The following is a 15,497-nucleotide window of genomic DNA, read 5'->3' as shown; positions in this document are numbered from 1 at the left end:
CGCCACTGCGCCAGGAGGAAGAGCGTCCCGGCGGCGCTGAGCGCCGAGAGCAGCCCCAGCGCGGCCAGCAGGCACCGCAGCGCCCGCCCGCCCGCCGCCTCCATCGCCGCGGGGTGGCTGCGCGCCGGCGAGCCGCTGCCAGCGGGGAGGGTTTATATCCCCCGGCGCCGGGGGCCGCAGCCCGGGCGGAGGGAGTGGCGCTGGGGCCGGGGGCGGCGGGCCGGGGCAGCGGCGAGGAGAGCGAGGAAGGGCGACGGCGGTGAGCAGAGCACCGCCGAGAGCGGGGGCACCCGGGCTCAGGGCAGCTGATCCGCCTCTGTCCTCGCACGCACGTCCCCTCCCGGGAAAACTGGGCTGCGCTGGAAGCTGCAGCACAGTCACTTCCAGGGGGAAACAGCATTTACCGCCTATTCCCATAGTCACAACTTTTAAATGACTCAAATTATACACGACTTTCTCCACGCAGAGCCTCCTTCCCTGCTTCCCCCAAAGCTACGATGCGGGCAGTAAGCAACACTGCATCGCAGAAATCACTCCTCTATTCGCTGGCAGCCACTCTGCAGTTCATAAGATCACTTTGCTATCTGGGAATATCACGTGCAATTCACTAGTAACACTTCATGTACTACCACAGATGTACAAGTCTAGGCTTTTTCAAAATTATTCTTGCAACCCTTCTATAATATGCAATAGCTTTACTTGATACGTAACAAATTTTGTTCCCATTCGCTTTATAGTAAATGTATGAAAATGAATTATCCAGAGTTTCACCACTGTAAACCAGCACAGAATTTGACCAACTATGAAGACTTCATAAAAAATGTCTCTAAACTAAAAAGAACATTTTTAGAAAAGTTTTAAGTTGCAGGCCAAAGCACTGCTTTCTGTCACTGTTACTATCCCAAGCTGATCTCAAGAAATCTGCACCTTTTGAGCTCCAAGTTTCTTWAAAAAGAGGTTCTTTGCACTTGGTCTTCACCTTGTCAGAAGGATGGTCCTCACTGGTTCTCTAGAGATTTCTGTGATTGATTAGGCAAAACATTTAACCTTTATTTTAACTACACTTTTGACCTGCAAATTTATGCCAACCCCACAGTGCACTCAAGGGTCAAATGCAGGTGTTTGAACCTAATATAGGCAGTTCTGCTCCAATCAGTTAACGCAGAGAAGCCAGAACAAGAAAAAAACTCTACCACGTTAAAATTCTTATCTCCCTGGTTAAAAAAAAAAATGTTAAAAAAAAGCATTGGTTTTTCAGGTATCACACTGCAAACAGAGCTAGTTTCCACCTTCTTTATGAAATTAGCAGGATGGCTTTAGGCAAAGTGGGATTAAATTAAAGTGACAAAAGCATCATTCCATCTCATCCTGTAATGAGTTAAGAGAGAAAAATATCATCATACATCCACAGAAGTAAGGCTCACCAGCGCACTAATCTCTTTCCTAAGCAAACTCTGAGGACAGGTATCCTATGCAATCCTTGCACAAACTTGAAAATGCGTTCTTGCATTTGCTGTAATGCAGGACCACAGGGATCTCTCTTATAGCTCATACACATTGCAAATACATATAAAATGAGACTCAAGCCTGTATTGCAAATGTATTAGGAAAAATTGTATTTCACTGTATTGTGCAACTATGTGCTAACTTAGGAACCATTTCACACTATCTCAGATCTATTGTGTTTAACCTGTTAGATAGATCAGAGTAAGTTTTTCAGCCTTTACCATACCAAAATAAATAAATAAATAAATAATAAACGGGAACCTAATGTCTCAATTAACTGATATTTTTAAAAACCAATATGTTATTTAAAACAAATCAGCTATTTTTTTAAAAAAAGATCACATTGATGGAACTGCACTTCGTTATCCAACTCTCTTTACATTCCCACTATTAGTGTCCAATGAAATGTTAAACAGAGAAGAATCTTGCTGAAGTTTAAATTATTACTCAAGCTCTTACAGTATTGTTGCAGGTAATCTATTGCATGTAAGCCAATTAACATCACACAGATAACATATATATCTTTATGCAGGATGAACAGCCACCAGTAAAATACAAAATAGTGACATTCTGAGAAATAATGACAAAAATAAACATGCACCTCTGTGAGGTCTTTGCCCTTGACAAACTTTTCTAAAGATCACAAGATTGTACTTTACATATGAATAGTTTTTTTCCATGGCAAAGAAGATTACAAGAATAATTGTGTGCTCTGTAATTGATAGTCTAGCCTATTATAAAAGTGCATATATGAGTTATACTATAAGCTTTGTGAAGAAAAAAAAAGAAAAAAGAAATCACATATCTCAGAAATTCCTAAAAGAGATTATACCTTAAACAAACTTGGTTAACAATTTCATAGATATAATAAAACCAGTATCTATCATAATAGCAAAGCTTCTTTCTTTTTGAGAACATAAATGGAATAGAACTGCACTCCAGAGACCATACAGCATAACAAGCACTGATTCTTCATCTTTATTGTACATTTCAGAGTGTAATGATTGAGTAAAAAGAGCATAAAAATCATGAGCTACCATTTGGAGGACAACAGAGGCAATAGAGCAGTCTGTCTCCCCATCTGTCTAATCTTGCAGGATTTTGTATTAGTGTCAAAAAGAAATAGAATACTGTTTATTAAAAACCTGGGCTGTCTGGATCACTGTGAACATCCTGTCTAAGGCTGTGGTCAAGGGAGCTGCTTAGCTGGCAGAGGCTGCAGAGTAGCTACGTACAGCTCAGTCTGTGCAGGTATCATGCTTAACTTGCTAGAACACAAGGAGTGTCAGCTCTGCCTGGAAATTGCCCTATTTCGGTAAACCAGGAATCATTATTTACACGGTTTTGTGCAAAGGGCCTCCCAAGCTTAGACTGCCTGGAAAGTCGTATTATCTGCTCTAGCCGCAGAAGCAGCTGTCTTACTGGGCTGTGGACACACCTTTCCCAACTCTCTGCTGCATATTTCCCCATATCATATAACCAGCACTCTCATCTCTACTACTCCCACTTTATGGTTTTAGTTCTACATCCCCATCTACATCTTATGTCCTTGTATCACACACCTCAAGTTTCTGTCCATCCGTATGACACCTCTAATCAACTGCATGCAGTCTGTCCTGTGTACCCATTTACTCTTTTTTAGGTAGACCAGACAAAATGCCCATAAGCAGCACTTCATTAGCCTGGATGAGATTTCTGGCAGTCTAGGATTTATTCCTCTAATGAATGTCCTAGCACAAATGTGTATCTTAACTGACATTCAGGGAAGCATGACATATAAAGAACATATCAACCTGACTTATGTTCTGTGGGAACTAGAACAAAATTATTATATGCACATTGCAAATATATCACATTTATTCTTTTAACAATTCCAGCTTAGTCATGTAGTTCAAATAAATGGTTAGGAGATAAAATATAGTGTTCCCATAAAAAGTATTTTTGTATCCAAATTATATATTATGTATATAATGAATAATATCACTTGACTATTCTGAGGCAGAGAAGGTATTCAGATGGCATCACACTTAATTCTCCCACTTATATTTTACTTTGCAAAACTGATTATTACTTAAATCTCATCTATTTAAGTAACTTTCCTACTGATAAAGCACACTGGAGACTGGCACACTTTTCCACTTGGGTAATGGATGCCGAAAGATGGACCAAGTTGCTGAAGATAATGCATGCATAAGAGAAATAACCAATCTTTCTCTGATTATGTCATTAAAAGAAAATATGCCAAAGTAGATTATCATCCTTATGAGCATTACTAGAAAGAAGAGGGTAATCTCTTTCCTTGAACTAATTAAAGGGAAAAAGTTATTATAAAACTTTCATAACCTCCTGTGATGGTTAGAATAGTTATATTGAATCTCCCTTCTTCTCAAAAAATATAAGCTAAATATATTTGCTCCAGGGTTCCAAATCTGCCTAGAGGGGAAGATCACCATTTGGACTCTTAAATTATTAATAGTTATGCTTCTCAGTAAATTTCTTGTGCTTTGAGATATTTGATACTGATAACTGTTGCAACTAGTTGTTCAGCACGGGTATACTCAGGAAAGCTAAGTACAGTATGAGCTATAAAAACTCTTTCTCTCTATCTCTGTTTATCACTACTTAAACCACGTGATGCAGCAGCAGTCAAGCAGCTGCACAGTTCCTCAAATCATGGTTGCGATCCAATACTGGCAATGAATCCAACATTGTTTTACTATAGCAAAGCTTTAGCTTTAAAATGCTAAAAGGCTCCTGACCGTATGCAAAAAGAAAGGCTTAATTTTGAAATTCATATTAGGTCTTGTTCTATTCATGTCTAGAAAAAAAATGGAGTATGTAGGTTTGAAATGCCTTTGCAAAAACTGTAGGTCAACTACAATAGCCGACTCTCAGTGATTCAGACTGCACTAAACTACGTGATCGACCTCACCCCACAGAATTACTCCAGGCTTATGTCAATGCAGCAGACACCAGAATGCAGCCCACTGCGTTTCTGCACATACATTCCGCATACAATATAGCATATTGGATACATATACCTGCTTTTCACGGAAAAAATGTATTTTTAAGAATTAGAAGTAAATAAAGTATGCAGAAAGTATCAACTTGATCTTATATTAGAACAGGTCTTTTTTTTGTTTGAAGTAGCCTTGGATGTGCACATAAAATATAGTAGGAGGGATAATGTGATTAGTTTTGCATATCAGTCTAGGATGGAAATAATAGAAAAGAATATATGTGGAATTTTTCTTCATTTCTATATTTTTGCAGGGTTTAATCATAAATTCAATTCTAACCAAAGGATGGGTTCTAAACAAACATGTTATTATCAAAACAATAGACAATTAAAAAAACAAAAGGAAGAAGAATGTCACAGTACTGGAATAAGCGAAATTAATCATAGGAAGAACAAATAATATTTCATTAGATAGGGCAACATCCTTTCAAGCATTAATTTACATACAACTGAAACTTCTGGATGGAAGGCTAGATAATTTTTTACTTAATGAATTACTACCCTGAAAAAACTGAAGCTATACTCTTGGCCTCTAAGTTTCCATTGTGAATTTCAGTGGCACAAGAAATAAATCAGGTCCCTTTCAACCTTACTGATTCTATGAAATGCTCTTTAAAGCAACAGCAGGAGAATTATTAAGTAGTTCCTCTGATTTCAGGCACTCGCATCTTAATAAAGGTTTGAAAGAATTAGTAAATTTATGTAGAGCAAATGATATACCAGCTGTTATTCTGGAATATGTAATGGTAGAATCAACAAAAAGCTGTTTCTAAGCAAGCCAAACTTGTTAAAACTCAAAATAAAACTCAAATATTTCAAACTGTACAACACAAAATATAATGTAATGGTATTAACAGAATATTTCATAGTCTTTAGATGAACATTCAATAATCTTGGAGGAAGATGCCTTAGAGATGCATCATTAGAGCACTGGAAGCTAAAGGAAACTTTCCCAGAAATGTACTCAGAATTCCTCCAACACACATACACATTAGAAAAATCAAAGCTGAATCAGAGGGGAAAGATGACTTAGAGAGTGAAGTCAACAAGAACAGCTCAAGTACCACAACTACAACTGCCTATTCATAATTTAACTATGAGAATAAAAGCAACTGAACAAAGCATATGACAAGTGGCTCAACAGATCTATCACATCTTTGTAACACCACTGAAATCTGGAAACAGTGACTAGAATTGGAGAAATCCACTAGGTATCAAATCCTTGAAAAAATGGTCCTTCCTTTTTTCAAAGGATTGTGTAGTTCAGAAAGGCATCACAGCAATAAAAGGATACTCCCCTCCCTCAAAAACTCTGCCAGAAATTAGATATTGAATATTTGTTATCAAATCTAAATTGTGCTCTAGGTTGAGAATGGCACGCAAAACATCAAAGAACATTCTTTTGGTAACAGTACTCCAATAACACAGGAAAAATTCAGAGTTGTATACTATGGGAACTCTCTTACATAATCCACTTTTTCAGGGATCTATCCATGGGAAAAGCATGGATGTCTCTGTGGCCAAAATATGCCAGACTAGGAGAAGGAAAATAGACAGGTGGGTATAAAGTATGTTGCCTCTGTCCCTCTTAAAGGCAGTACTGCAAGTAGTATAACCTAGCAAAAATTATAACTGCCTCTATATTTTGGTAAATTTTCAATTAGAAAATAATGACTATAAGCACTGTTCAGTTTTCTCTGAGCATCTTGTCACCCATTTTATTCACTATTGCGATTCACAGAAAACTAAAACTAATTTTGCCTATTGAAGCACTTTTAATAACTTGATATATCACTATACACTTCATAAATATATATCAGAAGACTTTTTAAAGGCAAGAAATAGAAATGATGCAATATAATTTATGTTTAACAAAATGCACAGAAGAAATTTCAAGCACTGTATTTATTACAGGTATCTATTACTTTCAGAAAAGTGAATGTGGTAATAGAAAAACACAGCTGCAAAAGAAATGCATCAATTGTACTGGGCTAATTCATAAATGGAGAGGATGGCAATGTGATCTTACAACATTCACAGGTAGAAAAAAATTACTACGTCTATTAGGTAGATTGTTATATGCACTTTATATTAGCTCAAGTCCAAACTACAGCACATGTCCTTTCAGGTTCACATTGCAAGGAGAAAGATACAAAGGGATAACTGAAAGGTAACTGAGAGACTATGATGGCTATATAAAGATAACTGAGAGAATATATTAAACATAGCAGTAAAAATTATACTTTAGGAAGACATCAAAAATGACTAACTTAAAGCAAATTTTAAATTAATTTGCCCTGTTTTCATCTTCAAAGTTGACTGATAATATGCTAGAATCAGTTCTTCTTCAGTCAGAAGAGTCAGAGTTTCCATTAATAATCAAATAATTACCAACTAGCTATGAGTCATAATCAGCATAAAATCACGTACACTGGATYAATTAAGCAGCAACCTTAAATAACTTATCCATAGCTCCCCTCTACCTGTTACTGACAGGCATGGAAATTAAGTGACCACACAGTTAGACCGCTACCTGAGAACAAGATGAATCACATCCTCTAAATGCCTCTTTTTTCTCCACTGCTAATAAAGCAAGTCCAAAAGACAGGTTTGGACATATATGTCTAAAGTTAAGGAAGATTAATCCTACTTGTAGTAACATTACCATTCAGAGAGGATGGGATATTAAGATAGATCTTATTCAGACACATTTTATAAAAGATGGTCTCTACTTCAAAGATTTTGTAATCTCAGATGAAGTCAGCACACAACAGGAACAGGGAGCAAGCAAAGCAGCAAGTGATGGAATGCTTATTTATTACATTTTTATTATCAGACCTTTACTAGACCATTCAAAGAGTTTTTTAATATAAATTATCCAAATGTACAAGTTTCAGGAATATCTGCTTATATGGACTCAGTTGTGCACTCAGAATGTACACTTGTAAAACTGTATTTTCAAAATTTTGCCTTATTTAGGGAGAAAGTGTTGAAAACATTCAGTTTTTGCCAGAGCAGAGGAAGTGGACACACACAAATCCAAACTTGTTTCAGAGCTGCATACCTCTTCATTTTCAGAGCAGAAAATGTGCAAGTCCGTGCAGATCTCAAAATGGCACATGGCTATGACACAACATTCAAATTGTTCTGGGAATACAGGATGGAGGGGGCACTCTGGCAGCATACTTGGTTCCTTTACAGGCATTGTACATACAGCCCACGTCAACAGCAAGCAATTTGGCACTTTGCAAGTCCGGGAAGAATCCTCTCAAAGYGCACTGTCTGAATTTATGTTCCTTGTCCCCACAGGAAAGAAAACATCTGAAGGCGCCACAAAAGGATGAGATATGCCATGAATTAAAACTTTAAAATTGTGCTTTTCTAAACAAGCTGATCAAGTCAACGACTTTAAAAAGAGTAATTTTATCAAATGCTGGAAAAAGTCACATGAAAATGTGCATGACGGACTGGATGCTACAGGACTGCAGTGTCAACGGTGCTGAGTATCTACACTTTCTGAGGCGTCTGAATCCTCTTTTCAGGAAGAGGCTGGGAGCAATAATCAAGTCTAACAATATTTTTGATAGCAGTAAGGAGCTGGACAGATGCACAGATAAATTTTTAAAATAGTAAAGCACACTTTATGAAAAAGCCTTTTGTAAGCAGGCAGTCCCACATGCAGGAAATACTTTTGTAGATCTGTACCTTTAGGCAGTATGATGGTTAGAAAGCAGACACTGCGAGGCTTCTCTGAACCCTGTCCTTTTCAGAGCGTAGGCAGCCAAGGCTACTGTTTTGATCGATAATCACTACCATTAGCAAAATCACCAGCAGTACTTGAAAAATCAGTTTAGAGGATTCAGCACCATTAGCAGCGGTCAGTAGCATTTTCATTTGATCATTGTGTACCTCCTTTCTAAGCTATACTTGAGTCTTGCGTATTTTATTTCTACCGAGGAAACACCTGCAGCACTGTCAGTGCTGAAAATGTTCTCTTCTATAAGCATTCTCAAAATGGCTGTTCTCACTCTTGGGATCGTTGGCATGAGACTTTTGGCTATACTCTTCTTTCAGTATAAGTTAAACTTTTTTTGAGCTTTTGAGGTAAAACATCCTACTTTTAAAATATGTCTAAAACTTCCTACTACTTATCCAAGTGATAACTAGCAGAGATACTACATGATACATGCAGCAAAAACACAGTGAAATCCTGTTCCCACAATAACAACCAAATAAAAGAACTTTGTCTAGGAAAATTAAGTGGATACTGGAGTACTATTTGAGCTGCTGAAGTCACCCCCACAATGAGAACACGGAGGTCCACAGTGGCCTTAACAGGCCGTTATTTCCTGCCACACCTGGAATGGTCCAAAGGAGTGAGAGTGTGCTGCCAGCATCTGGCCAGTACACAGTGATTACCTGGCCAAACAGCAAAATGTTGCATATGAGGAACCCTCTAAGACCGCAGTCCTCTCTTTTCCCTTTAACAGGCCAAGTAGCTAGAAATATGGCACAAAAGAAAGCTCAGACAGGCAGATAGTCCTGACATTCCCTAGTTCTTCTCTGCTAACAGAGAAAGTGCTCTTATTTCAAGTAATTCATTATTAGCCCCACCAGTGTCCTCAGCTAAGACATAGGATCTGATTGCAGTGCAAGGAAAATGCCGCAAAGAAAGGTGAAGAAAGGTGGCAGGAAAGTACTGAAGAGATGCCTCTTGCAAGGGCTTTCTTCCTATTTATGAGAGGATACAGAAGAAAGAGCTGACTACTCAGCTGACTACTCCTCATTTTGTAAGGTTAGCCTAGATATTTTAGACCATTGTTCTATGTTTTTATGAAGCTGAGAGTATAGCTATTGTGGGTGGGGAAGAGTCATGATTCCTTTGTGGAAGGTAGGGGGAAATAAAACTGACAGGAGTTAAGGAAGGGAGGAGGTTTGTTCATGAATCCATTGGGTAGGAAAAATTACAACAGCAGCACTTAGCAATTTAAACTTTCAGAAAGGTTAGCAGCAGCAGACGTGCTCCAGAAGTACAGAAAAATCTTATCAGTGGAAGAAAAGACCTGGCCTCACTGTTCATTATCTCTTTGGAATCTTCCCCTCAAAGACAGAAGAATCYGAATCTTATAAATGAGTTGAGAAGAGTGTAGTCAAGTTACATATTACAGGAAAGGATGCTGCAGCCATCGCAATGGGCCCACATACATGTGCTTAGTTATATTAATGTAACACAGCAGAACTCTGAATCATAAGATACATATATTCACATACACACATGCCATACTATGAAAACCTAACTGCAGGAAATGAAAGTTCTCCATGATTTTCCATTCATAGCATTTCAAAACACTGATGAGGAATTATTTTAAACTTCATGTTATACACAAGATTCAATGAATTTGCTAGCACAAACTGCTCAGACATTCAGCAGTTACAATGGAAAGTAGAAAATATTAACACTGAATCAGTGTGATAGTCTGAGTAAATCAGCTTCTTATAAACAATAAGAAGAAATATTTAGGGAGCACGCGTATTAATTCAAGGCAATTAAAATGGTTTAAGTTCAACAGAATGTACTCTGCCTCTGTGAGTGCATTTCAAGTGTAAGTTCTCTATCATTTTTATTGCAGTCCTACAGTGTAGGACTGACGTTCCAGAGCAAAAGGTCTTACATAGTTATAATCACGTTTGAGACCGTGCATTCGGTTATCAAAGAAGGCTCTGAAGCCTCATCCTAACCTGCTCTGAACAATCTGCACATTTTCCAGTTACAAGGAAAAAGATGCTCTGTCAAGGCACCTTGCTCTCAAATTGCATTTCCAGGCTTTACAGCTGTGGGTAAAGAGAAAAATCTGACATAGTCTTCCCTAGCTCTTGTGCATCCAGAAAAGCAAAGAGGTCTTCTCAGGTCTCTCCATTTTTCTCACCTGCTGCAATACCAATTCAGGAGAAGGAAACAATGTAAACATGTTGAGCAGCTAACAAGCACAAGAAACTACAAATGCTCAGATACTTAATACAGAGCTCCTTTTGGACGGCATATCTGTGACCTGTCCCTATAATGCTTCATTACAGATGATTCTGCCTATAATAAGAACACATTGTCCCCATCATCAAAATAAGTACCACTTTCTGAATTAACAAGTGTACCGTAGYCTGAAGATTTGAAATCATGCAAGCAGACTGACAGAAAAAAAAGTCCATATTAACTCTCTCCAATTTGACTTTCATTTGTTGTTTTTTTTAAAGCCATTTTATCGATCTGATGTGCACAGAATGAGAGGAGTAATTTTTTTGTGGAGCTGAGAAAATATAGCTTAATTTTATTAAAAGGCAAGAATTTTATTAGTAGGCAAGAATAGTGATTAGTAACAGCTATCTAATGCCTATTTTAAAAGGCAACAGAAACAAACCCCTGCAATACAAGGACCTGAAAACTCAGCAGATTCATTAAGCATTGGGACACAACTGATCATCAAAAAAATAAGGAAAAAATTGGAGAACATGGCGACACATGAAATCATTTTCCAGATAACCTTGAATTAGTGTCAAGGGCAAGTCATTAATACATGCAACTCTCGTTCTTTGTGAGAAGATTTTGAGGTAAAGGTAGGCAGAGATAAGTCAAGCTTCAACAATCTAGCTTTGAAATCCATTTTCTGGAACCTTACTTTATAATCCCTCTATATATTTTAATGGAAAACTATCCTATTCCCAAAGTTCAGACAAAAAAATCCAYCATTTCAAGTGGAAACGCTATTGAGCTTTACTGTCTTTTCACAGCTTCTCTGAATGTGTAGTCTTTGATAATCAGTACAGGGAAACCTCTAAATACAGACCCAACAGTGTCTTACCCAGCTGCATTAACTGCATAACATTTATATTCCTGGTGGTACATTTAAGATAGAGATTTGTTACTGCATCCTTCAATCATAACCTTTTTGCATGACTGCTGTAACAAAGCACTGGTAGATGAGCACTAAAGTAAGTATAACTGCACACAAATACCTAACTTTGCTATTTTCTGTCCCTCCCCTTCTTTCTACCATACCATTTCTCCTCAAAGGCATTCCATAAATCTTTGACCTTTTCTAAATTATAACACACATTTATTCTTGATCATATTTCACCTCCACCATAAGCAYGAAAAATAATAAAATTTGATTGAAAGTTAGTAATACAAGCCAAACACTCATTAAGTTAGAAGAAAGGTCAGAATTAACATTATTCATCAAAAGACAACAGAATCCATCCATTGGATAATCAAACAGCATGCCAATATAACCTTCATAGTACAGAATCTAGTATTTTCGTGTGAACGAGCATCTTGCCCTTAGTAAATACTGTGAAACCAACCCAACCCACTGCCTTCTTACTATTAAACTGCAATTTCAGAAAGCTTTTATGTTTTTTGGAAGCCTAAAGAAATATTCATCAACCTGTCCTACAGAGAGTTACCTACCAGACAAAAAGTACTTTGAAAAATACTTTAAAAAGACTTATCAATGAATGCCTTCATTACTCCTTTCACAAAAGGGCTAACTGTTATATACTTAAATATTTTTCAAATTTTAGTCAAAATATGTCCAAAATAGTAATTAGTTCTTGCAGTAGTGGTCGAGGAAGACAATTCTCAAATTGTCTTCATGGGTGTTAGCACTTAGATATTAATATAATACCACAGTGAATTACTTTTATACCAGTAACTAAAGGTTTCTATTCACTAAAATCAGCATCTGAGGTATGCGCTTCCTTAGTGATATAGGTCCGGGTTGGGGGAGGGGTGGGGGAAGGGGAGACCAGCAAAAGAATAGCTGAACAAGCCCACTGTCTCCTGCGCAGCAGATGAATACATGTGTATTCATCAGGAAAGGAATGATTGTGGTGAAGCACATGCACACACACTGCAGACCTTTTTTAAAAAAAAAAAAAAAACAAAAACACACAATGGTTCCTAAAGAAGCTGCATTCAGCCTTTTCACTTACAAGTGAGTTTTTCTGCACTTGTTCCAGACAGTGAAAAAAAAAATTACTGAAGAGATCTTTAGAGTGTTTGAGCCCACACAGAGTACTTTTCATCCAAAAAAATCCCAGAGACTGTCACCTTTGAGGGCTGAAGAGTTGTACTTATCTCCAGGCAGTACAGGCAGAAATGATTTTGAGGCACTTCTGACCACCTTGTAACTCAAGATATAATGAGCTTCTCCCAAAGTTTTCTTTCTTTTGGTACCATCTAAACATTTCTAAATAATTTTCATCAAGCAGAAACTCTGGAGAAGTAACCTGTAGCAAGTAGAAACTTCCAAAAAGCATCTTTATGACCACTGCACATGGACACACAGATGTTTGACCTTTGCATGGTAATACATTAGCAGAGTAGCAGTCACTATTATCCATTTAGTCTATGAGCACAGCAGAGGCAATGACAACTTCTTGGCAAGTTTAGGCAGAAATTTTCTCATTAAGTCAGTTAAAGAGACAGGAATAGGAAACAAAAGTCAAAATTCTTGACTAAGTAGATAGGATAATCCTGGATAATGCTGAAAGAATAATGCAACTTTAAAACCACTATTTCTAGGCTGCTGGTATAGCACTGGGACAAATCGGATAGGGACTAGAGAGCCATATATGTTGTCGGAAAGACGACAGATTAATAGCATCATTGGAAAAGGTTGAAAGACACCTCAGGAGGTCATCTGGTGCAACCTTCTGCTCAAAACAGGATTATCTGAAAAAAAGCTGTTCACTCTGGGATGGTCATTTTCCACTACATGCAGAAAAGTTCACATCTCAGAGCCCACCATTGTACATAGCAACTTCATCAGACCAGGGAGCGAAAGGGCACAGAGTCTGGACTGCCTTCTCATCCCATACGGTGGTTTTTCAGCAACATGGTGGATGCAGGTCAGATGGCAGGCTGCAGAGAAAACTAGCAGCTGGAGTTAGATTCTGGAGCCTGAGAGTACTAAGGGACCATGTCTGCACACTCACGTGTGGCTGTTTCCAAGCCAGAAAGCCTCTCCTAGCCTGCAGTACCCAACCTACTACATCATCAGACTTTATTAGAGACAGCGAGACATAGGGATGTCAGAAAGTCAAATCAGCTGCAACTTCTCTCAATCTTGATGTTACAAACACACACTTGGTAGCACTACTGTTTAATCAGTTGTTGCCCTCTCCCACACTGTCTCTCAACTAATCACACCTCTCCCCCATGCCAACATCCTCATAGTAGCAGCCCGAACATTTGTAAGGTCTCAGAATGAGAGATCAATGAACTAATCCAGATGAAAATAAGCATGGATTTTTTTTTCTCTCTGGATGGCTTTTCAAGGCTGATCAGCTCCAAATCCAGTTTACAGTGCAGTTGTTCATGCTTACAGTGGGCAAAATAGGAAGCAGGACAGTGGCTACCTGAACCAGCAATGACAGAGACAAATTATTTGGCACATAACTTCCTAAGGCCTCAACCCAGAGTCCATGTGGAATGTAAACATATCCCAGGTGTATAATGACACACTTTTATAGCCAGATTGGATAATCACGGACTTCTCCATTCATAACCTTTATGCAGCTAACCAAATGACAAATAAAAGTTACTTCTTAGAAGTTCACTTTTCGCACTCTGCCATAAAGGTTATTTTTTGCCCAGAGAGCCAGATGGAAGGTGATTATAGATCACTCATTCACAGCCAGTTTAGTAAGCCAGGTAGAGATAAATGATCTTTGATAGAAGCAGAGGAACTGTGCTCATTTCCAGCAGAACGTCTGCTTTGGAATTGATATTGGGGGTTGAAGTAAAGCAAAATAATATCTTGATCTATAGTAAACTACCACACAAACTGTCTTGGGTCCAGAGATGCTCATTCTCCACAATAGAACTCCAGCTAGGGATGTCAGAGTTTAGGGAATTCCATCTTTCCCAATAAACAACTATACTCTGCTTTAAAATACACATGTATTTTCTGTCATAATCACTCTGCTTATCCAGTATCCACATCCATAATCATAGTAAATGCCCTTTGCTGAATTATATCCACCTGTCGGAGAAACCAAGAGAGGCAACTTCCAGCATTACACACTAGAGCCAGTGGATGTTGAACATCCACATGGAATATCATCTCCAAGGCCAAAATACCTACTTCACTCACTCAACTCAGCAGAGTTACATCACAACAAAATGGGGGAGAGAAACAAAATTCAAAACCACAAAGTTACTTTGTAAAGTTTGAGGGTTTGGAAAGATATCTTAGAAAGTGAGTTGTGACGATCTGAGGAAATAGAATGGCCAAATCAGCCTTGTATTTGAACTGCAAGCAATATAGACCTTCTCAAATAGGCATAAAAGGAAACCTGTGGGCAGCATGGATGCGTTTAAGCCAATCCCATAACTGGACGTAATAGTCCTTAGGTGACCTTTGTGAAGTGGCACAAGCTAGAGAAGCCAAAATCTATTTAGTATTGAGAAAAAACAAACAAACAAACAAAMAAAAAAAAGCTTTGCTCATTGGAGAGTAAAGAGGAAGCAAAATTGGCAACTAGGGAGGCAAAAATAGTTCATTTCTCCACTGGCTTTGTATAGCCAAATAGCCTGGCTTCTTCCTAGACACTGCAAAAGAAAAATACATGGGCAAAACCTGAAATGATTCATTTCCAATATTGTCTGTCTGAACTAACTCACTCAAAACACAACTGAAAATGTGCATACCATTCTTTGGAAGGGTGAATTTCTGCCRCTAAATTGATATGTTATTGTAAAAAGATTAAAGAGTAACTCTCAGAAATATTGATGGAAGAGATGTAAAGAGGTTTGGGAGTGCAACAGATGCTAAATGAATGACTGTTTAGAAGAAGCACTCAGATACCTAAGTCCTACCAACACTATACTGCAAGTCCCTGGTTAGGAGGAGAAAGTAATGGCTGAAAGTAAATTTTCTGTCGGCAAACATTCTGCTGTACTTTGCACTTTACT

General features: G+C 38.1%; 1 protein-coding gene across 2 annotated transcripts in view; it reads right to left on the bottom strand.

The window, feature by feature from the left end:
- Positions 1 to 15,497, bottom strand: part of GLDN (gliomedin) — a 57,413-nt gene that overhangs the window by 23,229 nt on the left and 18,687 nt on the right. The gene's annotated exons all lie outside the window — the stretch shown is intronic.

The sequence above is a fragment of the Rhea americana genome, unplaced genomic scaffold, assembly GCF_003343005.1.
Source record: "Rhea americana isolate MKP2758 unplaced genomic scaffold, rheAme1 scaffold_2, whole genome shotgun sequence".
Lineage (NCBI taxonomy): Eukaryota > Metazoa > Chordata > Aves > Rheiformes > Rheidae > Rhea > Rhea americana.
Note: the sequence above shows the minus strand (reverse complement) of the source record. Positions and strands in the feature narration are given on the sequence as shown.